Below are 21401 nucleotides of genomic sequence, written 5' to 3' on the forward strand. Positions count from 1 at the left end.
GAGGACATTCTTTTTTTTGCGACAATAAGCTGCAATAAGCTGAATAAGCTGAAATGTGTATAGGGTGTGTGAAACAGGCAGTGTGACCGTATGGCCCTTTGTCCTGAGTCTACTCTCACTTTCAATCTGATAGATCTGTATTTCACTTGGTGAAGAAAAGCAAAAGGCAGAAAGACCCCAAAACTAACAGCTGAAGACCTCTGTAGTCACAGCCTGACAAAGAATCGCAAAGAGGGAAGCCCACTCTTTGGTCGGTCCATTAAAGGTCAATGCCTTGGAAGAATTCCCAAAAAAGTATTAAAAACGGACATTTTCTATATTCATAATTTACATTATTTATACCATTTATACCATAGGGGACCTAAAAACTCGGTTCTATACATTAAAGAGCTGTAATTCTTAAACTCTTCTTACAGTCTGAATGTGAACACCATCAAATTTAAGCTGAGATTTGGCACTTTAAGCCCATATTCATTATATTCTGTCATGAACATGGGGTTTGGTGCCATGTTTTGTGTTTTATCATGTTTTAGTTTCTCATGCTTTGGTGTTTAGTCTTTAGTTTTGTAGTCCATGTTTAGTTAAGTTTTGCCATTTGCTTTTCCCTCACTTCCCATGCCAGGTCATTAGTTTCACTCACCTCACCTGCACTCGTTCACTCATCAGTCCCCACAGTACTTAGGTTCCCTGTTTGCTCTCAGTCATGGTTAGATCCTTGTGCCTTGCACAAGTCAAGTCTTTTATTTTTCCATGATCATGTTTTGTTTTCCTAGTTCGTTCTTGTCATCCGGCTCAGCCGCGCCTTATGTTAACCTTGTTCTGTTTTTGTGAAAATAAATCAAGCCTTGTTTTTGAAGTCCGCATTCGTGTCCTTACGCCTCGCAAACCCACGCATTATAACATATTCAGCAGCAACTTGCATATGTTTTGGTAACCATTGGTGTTCCAATAATTCCGCATGCAACGAAAATGTATGCCTTTGTGAAGAACAAAAATTCTGAAAGTTTTTTTTATTGAAAATCAAGGCAATATTTAAAAAACGGCTAATAGCTAATCTAATTCAATTTTAATGGTGCCAAAATGTCCTCAGATAAACTAACTGAATCCACAACAACAGTGCAATATACTGCCTGTCAAAGACAAACAGTTCTGATAAAATACTTTTATCTTTGTGACATTATGAGGTGGGATGAGGGATGGTAGCTTTTTATCAAACCTGTGAACCTTTAAATCAATAGGCGTTCATAATGTATAGCTTATAATCTATGTTTTATGTCATATAGTGTAAAATATATTTCTCGTCTAAGATGTAGAGTAACAGAATTATCCGAATGTGGAACAGTGATGTAATGTATTAGGACCTTAGAATCAGGCTTTAGTGACTGTAGGTACATCAGGTACATTCTGCTTACAAAGAGACATGTGCACAGAAAGAGAAACAAAAGTTTAAAGTGGGGGCCAACGTAGCAGATGGGCCAGCAGTGGAGTAGCATATGACTTAGTGCCCCAAGTGTCTCAAGTAGCAGCATGCCGGCCAAACCTCAGCCACTAATGAGGCTCTACACAGAGTCCCAACTGGGCCCACTCCAAACACTGAACTAGACACACACAAGGACAGAGACAAAGACTTAGATGTAGGCACATGCCCTCAGACACACACACGGATACACACTTGTGCTTTTTCACAACCCTTGAGAGCAAAGCAAAAAAAAAAAAAAAACTGTGGAGAACACTCACATGGTTTCTGTTTGGTTAAAACTTCCTCTTTTGGTGAACTGGCATCTGTTTGTGTGTGGGAGATCTGAACAAAATTCCACTACAATTATCAGACTTTTTCTGTCTACTATTGATATGTGACAGGATGCAGTGTTCAAAATCATAGGCTGGACATCAAGCACACTCTTGGACCTTTATGCGTGTTTACTACACTGAACCAAGTTTTACATTTGAAAGTATCGGCAGTCACATTGAGTGGCTTCGACCACAATGTTTTTGTTGGATTTATTTTTAAATATGGTATACTTTACTGTTACTTAATAGTGCAATTGCTGTTTTTCTTTGCTGTGTTTAGATTACTGTATATAATCAAATTACATCTGTAAATACCGTGTAGATTAAAAGCATCATTAAACTCAGTTCAGTTCATATACATGTTACAAATAGGAATTATCTAAGTAAGTATCTAAGATGTGTTTTGTCAGGGTTTGTTCACTTGTTTATTTATTGGTTTAGCACCGGCTAACACTAACTTACCACATAGGTAATGAAGACAACTTAAACCTCATACGGAGTTACAGCTGTTACTTTTTGAAAGATTAACATTGTCGTTACGGCATTACTTTTCTAGTTGCAATACTTTTCAGCACAACAGCAGGTCTCACCTCACTTTTATTTTGTTACATTGAATGCAGTGTCCCGCTCTCGATGTGTTAACATTACATTTTAAGCCCGTTTTCTAATAAAGTTATAGGTCTTCAAGTGCAATTGTTTAATGACGTTAATATATAAAATGATTAAACGCTATAATCAATGATACACATACATAACTAAGAGTTACACTGTGGAAATTTCCAGCTTGGTCCATTACTGTCAAGCAGAGAGCATTGTTTCCTAGCATCTCTTGCTAAATCTTTACACTGCTAACAGCTACATTGCTAAACTATTTCCCACTCAGACCATTAGAGTATTTATCTATCTATCTATACACCTGTATTGAATTACACTTTTAAGCCTGATGTAACGTGTGCTGTAAGAGGGTTTCTTTCTTAGAAACCATCTCAGGAGGTAGCTGAAGTGATGGAATGTTGAGTCAACCTCACACACACATATATATATATACTGTATGTATAAAGCCAGAGGACTTTTGAGGTATTACTGGAGGAATAGCTTCATTATTTTTACATTTACTGCATCGACTAAAGTAGCTGCTGACCTCACCAGATGTGATCAGGGTTGAGCTTTTGCTCACTCTCTCCGCCCCTCCAAAGAGACTGTTCTCAGAGTTGTGTCAAAACAGGGCTCAGAGAATGGTCACTGTGTGTAAACCAACAGCTATTTTGACAAAATTCTGTCTCAGACACCTCAATAAGAGCAGAAAAAAATAGTTTTAATAGTTGAATATAACCATGTTCTGTATGGTACTGTACTAACAAGCTCTACATAACAGCTCTGATAACATCTTAACTATAAATAACTTATAGATTTCGTCATTTAAGCCAAACAGGCTGCTTACAATTGAACAGAATTTGCATGGGACTGACATGGGACTCTATGCAATATGTTGGAAAATGCAACTGACGCATGTGTCCATAAAACCAATTTAATATTACTGTTTTATAACCATGAAAAGAATGTGAAATAAATTATTCCTAACTTATTGATGTTAATGATATTCAGAATAAGAAAAAAGTTACGAGACATTTCTTTGCATCAGCAGGGATGAACATTGCAAAATTGAACAAAGCGGCTTTGAATCTTTAAGCCCTTCCAAGAATGAACAGACGTGTCACAGATATCTGCCGAATTGAAATGACAAGTAGAATTTAACAATAGGGAAACTATCTTTAATTCCAAAACATGACGAGTACAATAATAATAAAATGCTGTACAGATATGCCGTGTTTTCAACTAGCTCACTGGGAATCACCCTGTTGGTGCAAAATATTAATTCATGCCTGTCAAACTCTGTTATCTTTGGAGTGTTTGTAGATGAAACTACAGAAATGGGACCAAAGGCTACAAGTAACAAAGTCCCTCAGGATAAAGGCTGCTCCACGATGCACTGACTTCCATTGATTATCCAATTGAATTGATTTGCAAAGAAGACATCAATGCATAACAAGTTTAAATGCAGCCTGTAACAAGTGATGATTCGTGAGTGTGTCTGAATGGGTGACCGTGGCTTGAAGTGAAAAAGCACCTTGAGTGTCAACTAGAAAAAAACGCAATAGAAACACAGTCTATTTACCGTTTCTTAACTGGTAATCATTAGGTACAGCATAAATATTGAAGCTTAGCCTAGTTTGTTACATTTCACAGCAAGTTAGGCAAAGTCATGTAAAAAAAATTATGGACTATCTATCATCAAAACCACACTTTCAACCAATAAGAAAAATGCAAATGCAGACCACGCGCTCACATCTACACGCTGCAGCCAGATATTACACAGACACCCCGCGTGCCAAAGAGCAAGGTCAGACCCAGCTGTATGGCACTGTGGCACATTCAATATTTGTTTCAAAGTATTTTGAGTCAGCTGGTATTATCACAGAGCACCCCAGCCTGAAAGTAATAAGTTTGAGATATACTACAGCTGAAACCTGTAGTCCATAAATAAACAATAACAGTGTCATTGCCTTTAAAACAGTCCAAGTCCTCCCTGCGCCCCCCCACCCCCCCACAAGATGGACCTTGTTATGACTAACAGCTTGTGACAGATAGATTCAGTTGGAAGACTCTGCAGCAGAAGATTTACTGCGCTTTATTACAACTTGTGTGCATTGTGCATTACACCACAGCAATTACACCACAACTCTGATGATATATCACGTTGATTTAAAGCTTGAAAACCAGCACACTGCTCTCGCTTGGCATCACCATCATCACGTTGATTTGAAATGTATGAATGGAAGTTAGGATTCAAATGTTTCGAGCATGTGTAAAAATCCACATAAAAGTGCAATGCTGCCCGCTGTTACAGTTGTGTGCACGTCGGACGCAGAGAGAGCACTGCCTGCTGCACTCGCTTTATCCTAATTCGGTGTTGTTGTGCTACACGGAGCCAAATGCATCTCTCAGCTCCCAGGCCGTTTTGAGGTCCATACACTGTGGCGAGTGCTGATGGCATGCTGTGTTTTATGGGGGGAAAATCAGGGACAGACAGAACAAGAAGCAGGAAAGCACAAAATGAGACTCTTACCTTCAGAAGTACTTCAACACATCAAACTGCAAAGAGGAGGGAAACAGGGAGGAGGCAGAGGAGAGCGGGTAGGGCATGAGAGAGAAAAAAAAGAAGAAGATTGGAATTAGATTACCATTGGATGCACAACAACAACTTCCCAAGACATTTCACAAAAGAAGAGAAACAGCGCTATTTGTCTGGAGCGTCATTCTCCTGTCTGTACAGGCCTTCATCCACGCTGGAAAATCCAAAGGGTGCATTCAGGCTCAAATTCACGCTAAATAAATTCCCAATTGCTCTTTTGCTTATTCAAACTTTCCGATATAAAGACTCAGTGCCGATCTCCACATTATCTCTACTGTTATTCATATGTTCATGTGCGTATGTGGCCCAAACCAGATCGGCATGAGGCAGCAACGTGAAACAGTTTCTGCTGTTCTGAAAACGCCTCGACAGTTGCAGCATCAAATAAATAAATTCACTGATTTAAAAAAAAAAAAAATGCTTTTAAGGGAGCTGCTTTTAGAACACATTGCAGAATTGAAAGAAGAATAGCTGCTAACTTGAATGTAGAGCAAGGAGTACGCAGGTAGTACATGTTTGTTGATGGTCTTGGCTGCTCGTGACCTTAAAAATGCCTTGAGAATTACAGCTGGATAGAAGTGGCTGAAGTTTTTCCTGGTTCAGAAATGTCTACTTTGAAAACCTGTCAGGGTGACCTCACCTAAAAAGAAGACAATGTGGTCTTGCAAGACGAATTAGTCGAAGATCTCCACTGAGTTTCTGAAAAGGTCACGAAAGAAATTCCAGCTTTGAAAAACCACCCGACTGACTCCATCGAACATTAAGCTATTTATACAGGTGTTGATAGGTGCATAATTACAGCAAATTGCATGCTGTCACCACCTAATGTTAAGGAGACTGTGGTCATTTCATGTATTTCTGTAAGACTGTGTCGTCCGGGGAAGAAGTGACGGCTCCTAAAAATATCTCTACACACACACACACACACACAAACACACACACACACACACACCTACACACAAACATACACTCAATGAGGTTCTTGGGATTACCACACACACACAAAAAAAGAGGCATAACCACAGTTAATGGCAGCAGCTTTTCCATCAAAGAAAATGTAACGATGGTAGTAATTATCTCTTAAAACCGTCAAGGAAAATGCATGTATGATATACACACGTGTGGCTTAGAGTACATAAAATAGCATAGCTGGTAATTAACCTGAGAATAAACAACATGACACCATATCCATGAACTTTAAAATCAATCTGACACCCTGGAGTGCATGCAACACACACACACACACACACACACACAACGATTAGATTGTTTCATTAGTGAGGAGCTGATAGATAACCCTCCCAAAAGAGACATTGACCAAGAGGCCATTGATCGACTGAGCGAGGCCAATCTGTGTGCCAACGTGTGTGTGTGTGTGTGTGTTTGTGTCTGGAAAGTGGCATACTGATGGAGTCTTTAAGTTGTTAGAGTAAGCACAGTAAATCTAATCCGCTGGTGTTTAATGGAGAGAGAAAGAAACAGGCTGTCGACATATTCATTAGGTCAAATGACTCTGTCCAATCACTGCCATCTCACTCACGCACCAGAGCAAGAGAGAGCATCAGCAATATTTATGTCTCGGCAAACCATCGTGAAGGGAACGTTCGTGAATGAAAAATTAAAGGAAAAAAAACAGATTCATAACTGGATGACAATACGCTGCATTTGTCGGCATCTAATTTCATTTGATCTCATTCAAGCCTGGCAGAGCACCGGAGCGTAAATCAATCTGGCTTAAACTGGAATCACTAAATTATACAGTCTTATTGATGATTCAATAAAGCTTGTTGGGCTCAGGGGTTGTAATAATGACTTATGGTGATGATACAATGACAGCCATATCTTGCATAACGAGTTTATTGTAAACATTAACAACCACAGACACAAACAAAAGGGGGATATTTCTGGTCACATATCATCCCGTCCCAATAAGTGTGTGCATCCTTGAACGTTTTCCATCTACATGTGGGGTACTTGTAATTAGCTCTATAGCCTGATGTGTTGCATTGAATATGGTAAGCAGGCAAGGTAAGGTAATTGGGGCTTTTGGAGCCCAACTCTCAATCTCTGTCAATGTGAGCATGCTCGTGTAAGTATGTGTGTGTTGTTCTGTCTTAATTCTGGAGGATGGCCAGACCATTACTGTGTGCTCAGCCCGCTCTAAAGCAGTTGTGATTCATTAGTAATGAGTCCATTTGAAGACTAAATGAGTGTTTGAGGGGCCAGGCAGTGACGTGTGCAGTGATTGTGTCCACTTACCCACACCGCTCTGTCATTTTGCAGTGAGACACACACACACACACACACACTATCTCACACTCGTATGCATGCTGTGCGTAAGTATGCTGTAATGTTTTCTTAAAGTGTGCTTGCCTGTGTGTGCTTGTTTGTTCAGCCAGCTTGGAAAGCTCATGTGGCGATAATGAAGTCAGCCAGTTGCGCCATTAATTACTGTTTTACACCTGCTTGTCTCAGCTAATTAGACACGCTGACACACAAGTACACACGCATACGTCTTCTTCTTTTTTTTTTTGTGTTAACAACACGCACACACACCCATAAACACATACTCCATCACACTCAAGCCTCACGCACAAACTTCCAGACAAGTTTTTTTTTTCCTTCTCATTTTTCTTACGTAGACAAGTCAAAAATACATTCTCATTTTCACTTAGAAGAAGGTGAGATGGCATGGCAAAACACAGCACCCCCCCCCTCTCTCTCAGTCTCGCACACACAATCACATCTCCTTGTACATCCTTCTCCTTTTCTCACTCTGTCATTCTATCCTCCTCACACGCTTCCTTCCTGCATGCATTCCCTTCCCACTGTCACGCGGCACACGGCGCAGTCTATTCTCCGCCTCACTCACACCACACACCGCCGTGTCTCCCAGCCTTCAAACTCTGTCTCTTTGAGTGTGTGACAGTGTGCGCATGTGTCTCCTCAACAAAGGCCACAGCTGCTGCTGATTTGCTGAATAAAAGATGACAGAGTCGGAATATCAGGAGATTACCAGCTAACGAAAGAATGATTTTGTCCAATTTAAACAGCGACATCAGTTGCAACCAAGCACTTTGCAAGTCAACTGTGATATGGTAATGTTTGCAGTCAAATGAAAACTGTTTCCTCTGCGCAACAAGACTCTCTGAATTTGTCTCTCACTGGCTTTTGTTCTCTCACACCCGATCTCACTCTCTCTCTCACACACACACACACACACACACACACACACACACAGCACGGAGAGCATATGGCTATTTCTCTCCTCTTTGAAGGGCTGCTTTGAAGCTACGGCACCCGTATCGATTGGTGCTCAGATGAGCTCGCTTCGCCAGAGCCCTGCGATTATCTGTCGCTTTATTTCAAACAGAGCGCAAGAGAGGGAAGCTTACACACCCATCACTCACTCACACTCTCATAGTCCGTTATACACTCGTGCATGAGGTGCATACGCATCAACACACGCAACTCGCGCGCGCAAACGGAGATAATGAGATGAGCTTACACTCTGAATCCCAATACTTAAGGCAAGCTGCGCTTCAGAGCTGACAAGTGAGCGGTGAATGTTAAGAAAGTGAGGACATAGTGAGAGAAAGAGACTATAAAGTCTGGTGATGAAACTTAAGAGAAAATATTTCCCCCTACAGCTCGACACTGATTAAAAAAAAGAAAGTTGCTCCTCCACAGGCATAATGAAAGTCAGTCTCACCAGAAAGCAAAGTTCATGTGACAAAAAGTTGCTCTCAGGGTCAAGGCTGGCAAGTGATTGTCAACTTTTTTAGTTGCTAGAATTTCCCCCTCAAAGTCGTATGGAGGCCTATCACCTAAACTGCTTTGGACTGGACAGTTCACCCACCCACCCACCCACCGCTCCACTCAGGGTTGCTAAAAGGTTCACCGTTCGTGTTAGCAAGAAACCTTCCCGAACGAAATTCCTCTATTCGGAAAACCCTGCAACGTCATTATTTTAGACAGAGAGTCTTCATGCTGTTCACCAAACCACCTGAGAGAATCTGTTCCTGCTGTTGCAGTAATTATGGCTCTGAAAGCTAAAGCTAATGTTAGTTTCACAGCAAAGCTAGCCAAACTGACATCAGCTTAGCTTGCTAGTTGTTTTAAATGTCGGCAAGCTTTTTCCATACAACAATTTTTATAACGCTTTAAAAAAATTGCTGTCTTGAGGTACTTAATCCATAAACTGTTCAGTAAGTGCTGTCTTTTTCCAAGTGGGATGCAACGTGTAATGGTTTTCCCTTTTGAATCCCTTTAAAATCTTGCTTAAAGGGATAGTTCGCCTCTTTGACATGATTCTGTATGACATCCCATACGAGCAATATTATTTATGAACATTTTCTTACCCCCCCGCTGCGTCCTGTGAGCCGAGTTCCAGCCTCGTTTTGGCATTTATGAAGGTAGTCCGGCTAGTTGGCTGGGGTCACAAAAATAAAGGGTTTTGCTTCTCAAAACAATATGCGTTCAAAAGAGTAATACATTTGCATCACAAAATCGTTCTCCAGGAAAAAGTCAGACCTCACAATCGCTTGGCACTATTTCTCTCCCTTCATATCAATACGGGCTGTGTAAACTGTGCAGACCGAAGTGCAGACCGAGCAGTCCCCTGCTTCCGAGCAGCAAACACCGTAACAGGTGCGGCTATCGCTAGGTGGCAGCGTGCAGTGATATGAAGGTAGAGAGAAAATAGCGCCAAGCGATTGTGAGGTCTGACTTTTTCTGGCTAACGATTTTGTGATGCAAATGTATTACTCTTTTGAACGCATATTGTTTTGAGAAGCAAAACGCTTTATTTTTTAACCCCCACCCAACTAGCAGGACTGCCTTCATCAACGCCAAAACGAGGCTGGAACTCGGCTCACAGCACGCAGCGGGGGGTAAGAAAATGTTCAGAAATAATATTGCTAGTATGGGATGTCATACAGCTTCATGTCAAAAGAGGCGAACTATCCCTTTAACATATGGCTGAATACCCAGTAGCCCCCTGTGAAGTGAACAGGGAACTCCAGGGCAAACGGAAAACTGACCACGATAATGCAAGTGCACCTTTTTCGAGGAGCAGTGGACGGCTATATTTCAAATTTAATGCTGGGCATATAGTTTTCGTCAAGTGACGTCTGACACCAGGGGTCATTTGGTGTCATGGTCGCTGCGATGTTAGATGCTGAGAGCAAACGCTCCAACATCACTCATGTTCTTTTTTTTTTTTTAAATCACATCCCAGCTCTCCCAACAGTGGATGCCAGAACTCATTCTGACTCATTTTATCACGACGGTTGATGTTTTGGTTGAAAGGATCTTTCTCAAGACACAGAAGTCATAAAGTGGCATATAGCCATTGCACATAACACTTCGTTCAACTTTCAGAGCAGAATATCCTACTGTGTGGAACTGTACCATCCGTCTTCGGGACTTCCAAAAAGAAAAGAAAGATCAAATATAGGACAAAAAACACAGAGCAATATGCATACTGCATACAATTATTAAGGGTTGTTTAAGAAACTTTTGTAAGGAAAAATCAATTGACATATTCGAGCTGATATGTAAAGTCAAAGAGGATCAACAATAATACAAAACTTAAAAAATGCTCTAAAATATATAAAGTGCTTCTTGCATTCAAAGAAAGGAAAAGAAGAAAAAAAAAAGTCATGACAAACGTGGCTCTATTTTTATTTTATTTTTTTGCAGTCTGCAGCTCTGATTACTCTAAGAAGAAATTTCTACTTTATGTTCGTTGCAGTATGACAGTGAGCCAGAGTGACATGAAATGTTAATGGTCTGCCCAGAGCAGCAAAACTTCATAAAAGGCATGATTTAGAATCTACAGTGGCTTTCACGAACAGCTAGCACTGTCGCCTCAGACAGATACTCATACAGTCTCACACACACACCATGCATGTTTTGATTAAAACCTGGGGCTACGCTGCTAAGTTGTTATTGGGACTAAAGTTTTCTGAGAGTGTAATTCATGTGCTACAGGGTACTACTTTCAGAATCTCAGTTAAACAACAGGAAAAACATCTTCTTTCTACTGGTCTATCACATTAAATCTAATAACCCTAACGGACTAAGAATGAACCTTCGTCAGCTCTGTGTTCAACACCGTATGAGTCTGTAATAATCTGAAGAGTTGTGTGTGTCTGGGAGGTCGGACACGGAAACATCTGTTAGAGGTGATCAGACCACAAACAACAGTAAAAAAAGAAAAAAGAACACTTAAAACATGAAAACTTGGAATCATAAGTGTAAAATAAATCCAAAACATCAACAAGAAGTTTTAAGATGAGAAAATGAAGAAACGATCTAAAGCACCGAAACAAGATAACAGATGCATACCTGGGCACTAATGATTCACAACAAACCTTCTTTAGAGGTCTTGGTCTCTCAAAATAACAACAACATCACAGGGAGCCAAATCTGTCAACCAAATGGAGGACTTTGAAGAAATCAAAATCTATAAAGAAATTTCTTTAAAAAAGAGCTTTTTGTTGCATGCATGATAAACATTTCAGTGGATTATGGTTAACTTTTGTAATCTCACAAAAGACAGATCATGAGTCTCAAATCACCCCTTTATGAGACTCTTTATCGAGGGGCCATGAATGTGTCAGTGCGTGTTGTATATGAGAAGATATCTAGCTCCTTTCAGGACTTTCGGTAAGCAGCGCTTTAAAGGGAAGAGAGCTGAGGCGGAAAGTGCCGGACACAAAAGGTAATGCGTCGATGTACGATATGTGTGAAAGTGACACATTCTGAGCTGAATTTTTCGCTGAGGATCTTTGTTACTGTTACACAGTAACTTTAAATGATCTGGAACTCACTTCTCTATATCCTTCTCAGCTGGTGAGTGTGTATGCTGCATGTCGGTGTGTGGACAGTAGCAATGTGAGCATGTGTGTAAAGATTGTGTGTGGCGCAATCTGAAGTCTGGCTGTATGGTGAAAAGTGTCCACGTCTTGTGTGCGTGTGCACAAGAGCACAGGAGGTCCAGGGAGGTTGAGGGAGGCACGTCTGGTTGAGTACGTTTATGAGCTGATGTGGGAGGTTTATGTGCATAAGTGTACCTGTGAGGACCTCAAAGAAATGAAAACGTGTGTATGCGTGTGACCGAGAGTGCGGGTGTGCGTGTATGTGTGTGGTTTATTTGTGTACCTGCACACTCGTTAGGTCGGTATCCAACCATTGCAATCAGCAGTAATCCTGACTAAGCATCAATAATGACCCCATTAGTCCCAAACCCCTACTGATTTACACACACACACACACACACACTCTCACGCACACACACACACACACAAACTGCCAGATGGACACTATCCTCTAATTACAGTGTATGTGCATGTAAATCATTCTGTGATATTATACACACGCATGCACGCCATGTAATGCACCAACTCCGGGTTCGTCTAATTTTGATCAATTAGCTAAAGAGGGTAAGTCGTCTTGAAAGCACTGCCAAAAGCGGGTGGGCACATTTAAATATGTACCGTCACTGAGTTTTATCTCTTGGGAAATTCACGGAGGGTCAGTGTTTGTGGGAAAACGAGGTTTTAAAATTATGAGCTTTCATTCAAATTCAAATTGAACTCGAGACTCTTTAAAATAATCCCGATAATAAGTGTACTTTTTTTCTTCTGCTGCATAATGCTCCAACTTTGTCCCTCGTTGAATATGCAAAACTTTGCTCTTTGGTCAAGTCATGTTTTTCAACACATACACAGTATGTATACCTGCACGCAATGAAGAAAGTTTTAATTTGACTTTCACACAGCAAAAAGACTTGCACAGAAACAATAACAAAAGGAAAGCAGCTGGAGTGCACAGGGAAGGACATGGAGAATCGTGTTCGAAATGAATTCATAATTAAATTCAAGCCATTACTTCATTTTGTCCTTGTCTCTGCAATGGAAGCATTTCAAGTTATGGAGGAGTCCTGCAACCATCATCTGCGCAGAAAATGGGGCCTGAAAGAGGTAAACACTACTTTGTACCCTAAAGAATCGTAGTCAAATTCGCGAAACTAAGAGAGTCATCATTATCTACTTCATCGTTAAAACTGCAGCGTTATTTATACTTCTGCCAGAAAGCCACAACTGTTCCGTGAGCACTTTCCAACTGTAAAAGATGGCAGGCAACTCAAATCTATAATGAATTCCCGCTCAGTATTTTCACTGCCGTCTCACCTTCACCTCTCATTCCCAGAGAATTTTCCAAAACTGCAATGTCACCATGTACATTATAAGATTTCCCTTTTTTTTTTTGGCCTTTCTGTCAAACCACTGCAGCAAACGCGACCGTGCTGGTTAGGTGCATTGAAAGCACGAAGACACTGTTACAGCCACCTCACTTGCCACTTCTTCACCACCTGCAACTATGGATTGTGTAAATTAGTCCAAGTCTAGAAATAGAGCAAGCAACAGCCCTCCCTCTCGCGACAATGAAACTCCATTTCCCTCATTGCGAAGCTTCATCAGCACAAGCCAAGCTGGTAAAACTTTTAAACTGTGTTCAGCTTTCAAAGGCTGACTTTTGGATGAAATCCTTTGGCCACGTATTAAGTGATCGGTTGGATTGCTGTGAGGATATAAAGAATGGCCGCGACACTCGTGGGTAATGCAGCATGATGATGGATGGATGTGCTGGCACCGTTACATGACTAAACAAACGGAAACATTCGGAAAGTGATTGTTCAGGAAGCACAAGGGCTACAGGAACGAAAGGAAACGCTAATTTGTTTTCTCTCTTCCCTGTTCTGTGTGTCTTAAGCTCCTTACACTCTGTGGGGGGGAAACAAAACTAACACTCACCAGCATCTGGCTGTTGTCTGCAGTGGAAAAAGGATTTACCTGGGATTCAGTTCTCCATCTAATGACTCTGCATTTGCAGGTATCTGAAGGAAGCATATTATGAAAAAAACTGTGTTATTTTTAGTGTGCTTGAGCGCATTTATTTGGGTGTCTGAAGTCACCGACAACTCCAAAACTTGGGGGAAAAAATGCACAATCCTTTTGCTTCGAACCGCGTCGCTTTGAAAATGCATCATTCAGTGAGCAGGTCGGACTTGCAAGAGATTTCCACATCACACTCCCAGCTCAGAGTGGAATTATCCAGCCTCCCCCATTTTTTACTCAAAACCAAATTAACTTCAAATGCTGCATTTATTGTATCTCAGACATTGGTAGTCAAAACTCTTTTGCAAGGCTATGTGCTTTGCCTTTAAAAGCAAATTCTCGTCAGCAGTTAATATAGTTCTTTAGGAAACAATTTACTGTGGCTGAAAAAGCTCTACCACTACTTTGTTTACTTTGATCTAACCACACAAAGACATCTGAATTTCTTTTGGCTTTCCTTTCCTTTTATTTCCCTGTTGGAAGATTCCAATTTGCCACTGATTGTAGGATGTTGACCCATACATCACAAGCTTTAGTTCTTATTGTTAGACACTAACAACCTAAATAAAACACATGAATGGACCAACAGTCAGTGGGGTTACATGGCACTGAAAGGATCGGATTATTGGCTAAATTACAATAAGACTGAGTTATTAAGTTCATCGGACAAGAAATTGGATCGGATCGGATCGGATTACTCGCGACCGGATTAAGACCCCGAGTTAACTCGGTTGAAAGTCAAATTAAACATGCTTGTAGACGGTGAAGCACATGGTGAATTAGACTTTGCTTTCTGCGCATGCTCCAGATTTTTTCCCGGGGTCGTGACCAGGAAGTCAAAGGAGACGATATTACTGTTGTTGTCGCCGCCGTCGGAAAGAAACAAACAACGCGATGGAGAATGCTCCGTTGTGCATCGCGTTTGTGCAACAAGCAGCTCAACACAAACTAAATATAGAGGGACGTAGCTTCATCTTGCTCTTCGTTCGCCATTTTCTCGAATACCTGAGTTTGTTGGTGTTGTTGGTGGTGTTGAAGAGGTCAACCAGAAGTGGCTCTATTAGCAATAGTTGAAATGGGTACAGCGCCACCTATCGTATCGGAGTATGACACGCTTTGTGCCAATGATTCGATTCATGAGTCAAGTATTTTCCCATCAGTTCGGTGTGTGGTAGTCTGAGCTGGCCTTGCTGCGAGTGCCACTGTGAGAGCTCAGGCTTTTCACTCTCTGCTCTCTTACGTGCAGTAACAATGTGCTTCAAGGGTTACTGAGTACGACTGGTCTGACAAGAGGCAGACCGTGCAGAGCAGAGAGGTGGAGTGGAGCTGAGCCCGGCCCGGCCCAGCCGATCTTAGAGGTGGAAATTCCCGGTTCAAAAGAAGAGCTGATGGATTGTCTTTGTTATTGTGACTCAAGCGCGTTTCAGACGCTGCTCATTAAGACCTCAGGAAATTGTGTCAACTTGGGAAAAAGAGCTCCTTTAATGGCTCCTGTTCAGATCGGTGTAGGTGGGAGCAAATTAATGCAGAAGGACATGCTAACTTCTGCTGAGTCTGCAGCTCTCGCTTATGAGTTGTCTGTCTGACTCCCACGGTCTAGTCAAAAATATGAAACTCTAATTTTATCCAACACAGCCAGTCAAATCATATCTAGATATAAGTGATCGTTAAAAAGAAGATGTGAGAAAATGAACATGGAAAAAAAAGTGTGTTGAAATAATTCTACAAACGACAATTAGATTACTAATGGAACTGATATTTTTCGTTTCAAGAAATTCCCATGCGTTCAAACTTAAATCCAGTCATATGAAACACTAATACGTGAATATGAATCATTTTCAGATTTACGTGTTGAAACTCGTACCTGTGACACCAAAAATTAGAAAAGTTAAAAAAGGCCATATATTTGGGGGCACATTCCAATACATAAAGAATTTTAACAAACATGAAACGATTCACGGTCCGGTTCTAAAAACATAGAGCAGTTCTCGTGAATTTACATCAGTTAATGTAGACAAATCCTTGCGTTTTAAAAATGCATTAACAATAGTAAATAGCAGAACTGCAGGATGAAACAGACAGATAGTTTGATATTTAAGCCTCTTTTTTCACTGAGCTGCTTTGGCTGCACATTGAGGGGAAGACAACTATGATGGCATCATCTGTAGCTGCTATCAGAGAAGTTGCACACTGAACTATTTAGCAGCAGAGCGGAGATAACGTACAACAGAAAACACATTTGGATGGTCAAGAAAAGTGCTCTGGGCGATAAGGCAAGCATTTCCACGTTTCCATTTACCACTTTTTGAGTTTTGTTTCTATACGGAAGGCAGCTTTTTGTAAACCATAGAGTGTGGATCAGATTTTTCTCTCTTTTTTTCCCCTTTATGAACGGAGGAGGAAACAGCTTAAAAAACAGCCCCACTTAAAAAAGTACCTGTGGTCACGTGCACTAAGTCTTAAACATTATACTAACCTGAAACTAATGGCCACATTGGGCTTGCATACCTCTGGTCGGGGAAAACATGCCTTTTAAGGCCTTTTGTTCATATATTGTAGTTACAGGGGTGCCGAGTCTCTGACAGGTACAGTGATGAAAGCAAGAATAACCTGTAACTGTGTGTTTTTTTCCAGTCTGGGTGTAACAACGTGACAATTTGACAATTCCCAATCTTTTGTATCTGTTTTCCTGGGAATATTTCTTTCACACTAAGTTGGCCTAAAGATCATCTCTTCTGCTGTATCCCACGTGCAACACTCACGACTCCTTTGACAAGAACACATCAGCATCTGCAAAAAACAAGAGTTCATTTGCTTTGTGTTAACTTGCTGCAAATTGAAGCCCAAATCGGTGCCGAGTAAATGTGTGAAGGCGCATGCACGGCCCAACCGGACCGTTTCTGCTGTGGCCGCTCTGCAGTTGCCGCTCTGCAGTTGCCGCTCTGCAGTTGCCGCTCTGCAGTTGCCGCTCTGCAGTGCACAAAGGGCGTATTTGCGTTGCATAATGTTTGACTCCAGTACCTGCATCCGGTTGTTGGTCTCACTGGAGAGAGTGAATGTGTACACAATCTGCACAAATGTACCTTAAAATGTAAAGACACTAATACATACTAAGACACTAAAGCTGTAACCGCAGAGTTTGATTCAGAAGGACCTCTACAATAAATGTGCTCCGATAGCGTATACGTGCTAATTAAATCAAATTTTTGACAACCTCTAGGCTGGGGCTTGGGACGATATAGGAAAAAGTCATATCACAATATTTTTTTTTTATGTCAGTCGATATCGATATATATATCACTATATAAAACAAATCACTATTTTGTGAATTTTAAATGTTCCCTGTTACTCTTAATTGAGATTTGAAGATATCAGAAGGTTCATTTTTAATTAAATATTTATTTTCTGTCAAAGTTCAACATGACATGTGACAATATACAACTGTTTAAGATAAATACAGGACAGGTATTTTAAATTAATCCTATATCCGACCGCTCGGTCAACTGTTTGCTCTCCAACAGTGGGTGTCTCTCTTGCTGTTCGGGAGCTCTCTCCCGACGTCTCAGCTGATGGAACATCCCTCACAAACGTAGTAAACTCACTCAGCTACTTGTATAAGAAACACACAGGAAACATGTTGCTCTGAACTCGGTGTTCTGCACTCGCTCGCTTGCTTCAGTGAGGAGGTGCCGCTCTCATTATCAAACATTGACCGGGAACACAACTACGACGCATGTGCGTGTAAAGATTGTCTATCGTGACAGACATAGCACTCTAACGTCAACAAATCAAAAAAAGTTTGCATTCTCTGTGCTACGGAACGGCCATGGATTTTTATTTTATTTCATGCACCGTTATCTCGAGATAACAAAGATCGTTTTCTTGTGATAACGAATTGATTATTTCGTTATCTGCCACAGCACAAACAAACAAACACGCTACAACTAGCTGCTGGCACGGCTCTATTCCAGCCACGTGATTGGTTAAGCACGTCGCAAACCTCGTTGTCATTGGCTATTCGTATTTTCTGTCAAAAGATGGACGAATGTAGTCTATGGAAAAGTATATCGACCATGTTTCATATCTCTATCGAGGAAACGTTATTTCTCGATAGCTATCGTTATCGTTTTATCGCCCAGCCCTTCCAATATCTGTGATCTTTGGCACCCCGTGTTAATACATTCTTTGTTTCATGGCACTGCTTGTGTGACTGTGAAAGACAAAATGGCCTTCGGATGAGAATAAATATATGACGACACCAGCCTGATACACAGTCTGATGTGAGAGATCTGCATTGCTGACACTAAAGCAGGATTGCTGACATTGTAAAGGTGAAAGGTCATGTGTCAAAGGTTAAGGTCCAGTCAGCAAAAGTGGACCCCACAGGAGACGTCACTTCTTCTAAATCCTGCCTTAGTTCATGTGTGCCTGCTGTAAGTGCGCTCGTATGCACATAGTCATAACGACGCACATTTCCACTATAGTTTCTGTCGTAAAGGGTAGATGTGCCCGTCTCAAAGATGGTGTGTGTTGGTTGGCGTGTGAGCGTGTGTGACCTTGTGCCCTACATCCTGACAGGAAGATCCAGAGGTCTAAGAGAGGAGTGCTGGACTCCGAGGTGTCAATCACAGATTCAGATTGACAGACGAGTTAGCTGGCGCTGCTCTCACACTCACCCACACACTCTCCCTCACAGGACTCCGCTCTGTCACTCTCTCAAGCTGACTGTCTTTCACTCCCTCTTCCTGTCTCTGTCTCCTCGCCATTTCCTCTTTGTCTCAGCGCGCTGTCGATCCACTCCAGCATCTAATTTTTTTTATTTTTTTTATCGTCTCGGTCCTTGCCTGCTCATTCGCATGCTGTTTGCAGTTTGTCAGCCCCCGCCCGCCATATTCGCTGTCTCTGCTCGTCTTTCAACTTTTTCTCGGACAGATGGGTTCCGAAGAACACTTCCGTTTCTGTTTTTCTCCACCTCGGTACATCTCTTCTTGTGGAGATTTTTTCCCCCGCTTTTTATTCACAGTGTGCCATGGTGGTCATTCATGAATGCACACATGCATATGTGTGTCAAACATCTGTTTGTGCAGTGACTTCATGACTGTTTTCATATGGCTGATTTTTCTACATTCCTGAAAACTGTATGAGCTGTTTCCTGAAATGCAGACTCAATGAAATAGAATGTCAAATATGTGCCATGTCATATATGTCAAGATGTTGATCAGGTATAAGATTACTACTAAATTCATTAAGTATAGACCAATGTAGAATGGGGATTTTCATTGAAACCAAAACAGCAATCTTAAAGATCTACTTTGAGAAAAATTATCTCAATGCATATTAAAGCCTGGATGCCGGGTCATACGTTAAAAATAAGATTTGTCATAGAATGTAATGGAACAACGACCTCAATCAATCGCTTTGTTGTATAAGAAGAAGAGGTTTGTGATAGCAGAGCACATTTGGAGCAAAATTTTAATGCTAACTCATGCCATTTACAGAAAACATCAGTTACTGTTACTTTAAAGCTGCCGTCGGCAGGTTTTCAAAATTCCGAGTCTAAAGTCGGAAAATTCGAGCTGATACAACTTTCAGGTCCCTCCCCCAACTTCTACCAAGCTCCAAACTGCCCCCCAAACCGTTTGGACGTGAGTTCACACCAGTGTGCGCGCACACAAGCTGGGGGCAGACTCACGCTCAGCATGGAAGACGTGGTTGGTGACTGTTCTGCTCAGATAATATATATATTATATATAATATAAATTTGGGTTTTTCGGCTGCTGCGCCATTTTCGCTAAGAAGCCGATATCAATCTGGTCTCTGACCGGGAGAACTTTCATGTGCGTGAATGGGGAGAGGGGGGCGGGCTCAATAGCAGTGTGTGCACAAGCTGTGATTGACAGGTAGCGATTCCTCCCCCCTAACGTGATTGGTTAAAAACAGCCGGGAGCGCTCGATTTTTGCAAGCACGATTACAGGCTTTAGAGGGAGCTACAGAATTCGGGATTTTTCCTAAACAACCTATTTAATATTCTACTTCCAGAATCCCATGACAGTTCAAGCTAATATGACTGAAAAAAAGTTGCCGACGGCCCCTTTAAGGTTGTCATAACTAATAAACATCGAAGCCTTGTGCACTATGCACAGCAAGAGGAGGCTTATGACAGATGTGTTTTCCATTAAAATGCAGGTGAAACACTGCAGTTACGCAGACTATATGTGAGAAATGTTCAACTGTCTGTCTAATCTATGGTTTTTCAAAATATTGCACAAATGTTGATTTTTAACATAAAGCACACAAACCAAGAATCCAAAAGTTGTTATTGGCGGTTCTCGTGCAGATTGTGCCAGCAGGACTTTCAGCGCCGTTGTCGCTCACCGGCTGACGGAGTGTGAACTTGACCGTCAGTCAAGGAGAGGACAAGCCTGACAAAAAAAACGCTGCTCGGTCGGAGGTTGAAAAATGAAGCCAGCTCAGACGTGGCAGTAACTGCGGTGCCTATGACCCCTTGAGGCTGGCTTTAAATTGAGTCAGTCCCCGCACGCCCCCTGACAAGTGAGTGCTGTGGCTGCTCGTGCAGTGTCCTCTGGTTCCAGGTCAGATTCAACCTTTGAATCTGTCTTCCGTCACAACCCCCCCCTCCCCAAGACTGACACTGCCGAATCAGCTGGTAACATAAACGATCGCTACATCCATCTTTTACACACCGAAGTCGTGGTGCGATCGCAGGGTTGCATTTGAAGAAAAACAGTCCCCTCTGAAAGACAATTATCACAACAGAAGCATACAACTGTATCATAATTTATGCTTCTGCTGTACCGATGATTTGGTTCTACGCCAACGCAGTGTTTTGCTGTATGATCTGCACATAGAAATGTGTTAACAGGAATGCTTTCTTGACATCTGGACAGCAAAAATCCCTGGCTTATCAAATTGATTAGCCAGGGAACTGATCATCAGTATGTGTGAGCGCCTCTAAAATAAAAGCAGCAGTTTTTTTCCCAGTTTGTTCGTTGGTGTGTGTTGACACGATGTCAAGGAATAGAAACATCAGCAAAGATCTTAGAGAGGCAATTGTTGCTGCCAATCGATCTGGGAAGGGTTCTAAGGCCATTTCCAGTTTGGACTCCATCATTCTACACAGAAAGATTTTTTTCGCTAGTGGACAAGATTCAAGACAGCTACTGGATGTCCCAGCAAGTTCACCCTGAGATCAGACTGTGCCATGTTCAGAGGAACAACAGAAAAAACCCAAGAGCTGCATCTCAGACTCTACAGGCCTCAGTTAGCATGTTAAATGTTGCAGGAGAAGGCACCACATCTGCTGAAGACCAAACATCAGCTCAAACACCTCGTGCCAACTGTTAAGCAACCGGTGGTGGAGGGCTGACGGCGTGGGCTTATTTTGCACTGTTGCGAGAAGAGTGGTCCTACATTCCTCCACAATGATGGGAGAGACCGATAACGTCATACAGAAACATATCACTTTAGTCATTGCTACGAGGGGTGGTTC

General features: G+C 41.6%; 1 protein-coding gene across 4 annotated transcripts in view; it reads right to left on the minus strand.

The window, feature by feature from the left end:
- Positions 1-21401, minus strand: part of ptprdb (protein tyrosine phosphatase receptor type Db) — a 188015-nt gene that overhangs the window by 150346 nt on the left and 16268 nt on the right. For all 4 annotated transcript variants that reach the window (XM_075462768.1, XM_075462766.1, XM_075462767.1 and 1 more), the window contains exon 3: positions 4919-4944. The gene's annotated coding sequence lies outside the window, so the exon portion shown is untranslated. The remainder of the gene's footprint in view (positions 1-4918; positions 4945-21401) is intronic.

Source organism: Odontesthes bonariensis, chromosome 4 (assembly GCF_027942865.1).
Source record: "Odontesthes bonariensis isolate fOdoBon6 chromosome 4, fOdoBon6.hap1, whole genome shotgun sequence".
In the NCBI taxonomy this organism is placed as follows: Eukaryota; Metazoa; Chordata; class Actinopteri; order Atheriniformes; family Atherinopsidae; genus Odontesthes; species Odontesthes bonariensis.